Below are 2,802 nucleotides of genomic sequence, written 5' to 3'. Positions count from 1 at the left end.
TGTGTGGGTGTGTGTGTGTGTGTTGTTTGCAGACGAGAACTTGACAGTGAACCTGCATACCTGTGTAATGTCGCCTCTTGGTCACCTGGTCTACCAATCTAAAGCGCAGACATTGCAGGACACACACCCTTTTACCTGCGCATACCTGTGCAGTGTTCATACTTCACCAGTGATATTGTCATGGCCAAGAAAAGCGCTTGCGCGTATCCATGACTACAAATGCTTTCTTGCTTGTGTCGCTAGTAATTTCCATCAATCGTAACCCAGACTTAGACCAAGCTGCATAAAACATTCTTCAGGGTGAAATTCTCACCACGTTTTCATCGATCTGAAATTCTAAATTCAAATTCCTACTGATTCTTAAGATTTCCATTCTTGCAGATTAATTGATCAACTGTGAATCAATAGTGTTTTTGGAATCAATAAACGATCAGCTTCGATCGTTCTCAACATATTATAAAATTTCTCGTTTGGTAACCAGACTTATGACCACCTGCGATCATCTATTCTCGCCTGAGGCAAAAACAGCTTTTTTGAGGTCTCGAAAAAGGGAAAATCGAAGGCGAAAGCGGCGTTTTGAGTGAACTTGGAACTTGAAAAGTTCCGGCGAGCAACAAGTTCAAGAATGCTGAAAATTGTCTAAATTGTGATTTCCCTTTCACTAAAGTTATCGATTTTATTTGTCACCCCTTGATCTATCTTCGTTTTCATGTGGACTGTGATACTGTTGAGCCTGATTTTGAAAACGATATTGAAGAAACTGAGGAGAGTGGACTGGATTTACGTGATCCAACCGCCAATCGATGGCCGGATCCTCATCAAGGAGAAAATCAAGTTTCACGGTTGATTTATTTTCTTTGAGTTACTTTTCAAGTGTCATATAGTTTTTCAAGTATAAAGGTGTGTGCAAGGAAAGTTTTAAATTGTTAGGAAAGTTTTTATTCGAACTGCAAGTGGTACGAGTCAACCTTTAGTCAGGCAGTGCATTTTTAGAGTGACCTTCACAAAAGTTTCAGTATTTTTTTTATTATACGGCCCATGTGAAGTCATTGAGGGACGTGTGTTTTGGAGTGAAGGACCCTAAGGGCCTATTCAGGGCCCCGTCGTCAAACTGTATTTCCATTCTTTGAATCATGTGAGTACATGGCAGCGAAAAAATTGCGCCACCGTCCGAACGACCTACTATGGGCATCTGCCTGGACACTGGTGAGAATCAGAAATTTTTTATGATGTAATATGTAATTTTGGAGGACTGTCAAGATGTTTAATTTTTTTATAGCTAGTCGAAAAAAAATTCTTATAGAACCATACCTAAATACAATCATAATTTGTGAAACTACGTTTGTTGAATACATTTCCGAAAACAGGCAAAACTAGTTTTAAATTAACAAATAAAACGTTCAAAAACCACTTTGCAAATTTCGTTTATGCTTTTAACATATATAAATACATACTAACATAGTTGATGTATTTGTTAATCGTGAACTAAAGAAGTTTAAAATTGGGTCGCCACACTTTTTCAACCATTTTTTTTATTTTGTGATTTATTTAAGTAATGAAAATAATTAGCTCTTTTTGATCCTCGTAAAAAGAAAATAATATTTAAAGTTCTATTTCCGTTTTTTTATAATTTGTACCGTGTTTTAGTATTTCCTACAATCAGAATTAAATAGAAAAAATTAATTATTTTAGAGCGCTCCAAATTGTAAAAAAAGTTTCAGTTTTTTTTTCAAAATTTTATTCTTGCAAAACATCGAAAGAATGCAACAGAATCTTTCTGCTGAACTCTTGGAAGAGGCCAATTTCGTCTTTTCAATTCTTTCCGTATTTCTCATATTTCTTGAAAAGAACCAAACAAAATTATTTTTAGAAAAACAGCCGCCACTTAAAATTTTCAAATTTTTAATACTATTTTATGGATTTCAAAATAATAAGAAACCTGCATCAGAATAAAAAAAAGTTTATTGTCTTATTATTTTCATTATATTGGATTTTCAAAAAAAAATGTACGTTTGGAAATTTTCATTGCAAAGCAGCTATTGATAAATAAACATTTCTTTATACGCACTGTCTACCGTTACCGAATTTTTCGTAACACAAGCCCTAGCGTTATATTTAACCGGTTACTTTTAAAGAAAAGTCCGTAATATTAGTCAGCGCTTTCTTCATATATTTAATAATTTTTTAATAAAAATGCTATCTTGAAGTAAAACTTTTTTAGCAATATTCCATTATTTTATATTAATTAATTAAGATTGTCAATCAGAATTCGACTCGGATGCAAAATAAATTAATAGTATTATTAATTAGCTGAAATATCAGATATACTATATCTGTACTTAAGTACGACTGAAGTATCATGTTACATGTTCTTGTTTGTTTTTTAAGATATCCTAACTAAAGGATAAAACATAATGCATCGTGAGTAACAGATTGTCCGTTGTATATTCTCTTCCGGCAAATTTTGTAGACTTTTAGTTTTCTCTTTCGGCATATATTTCACTTCCGGAATCGGTGAGATAAGTACCAAACCTCATTTTGTCAGCAAACAGATTTTTTTACCGGAGATATATATTTTTTATCGTGTTGTAATTAATCTTGAATTATTTGGAATTCAAACATATTTTCATTTTCTACTCTGGCATAATCACATATATCATATAAAAATATAATTTTATATACTTTATATAATTTATAAATAAAAAATCTAATGTTAGCAAATTCATTATTATGTTTGTTTGAGTCCTAACTGTCATAATTTTTTGGGATAATTACTTAATTAGTAAATTTGAAGTAGATAAT

The sequence above is a fragment of the Belonocnema kinseyi genome, chromosome 8 (assembly GCF_010883055.1).
Source record: "Belonocnema kinseyi isolate 2016_QV_RU_SX_M_011 chromosome 8, B_treatae_v1, whole genome shotgun sequence".
Lineage (NCBI taxonomy): Eukaryota > Metazoa > Arthropoda > Insecta > Hymenoptera > Cynipidae > Belonocnema > Belonocnema kinseyi.
The sequence above is the reverse complement of the archived record's forward strand: the minus strand, read 5'-3'. Positions refer to the sequence as shown.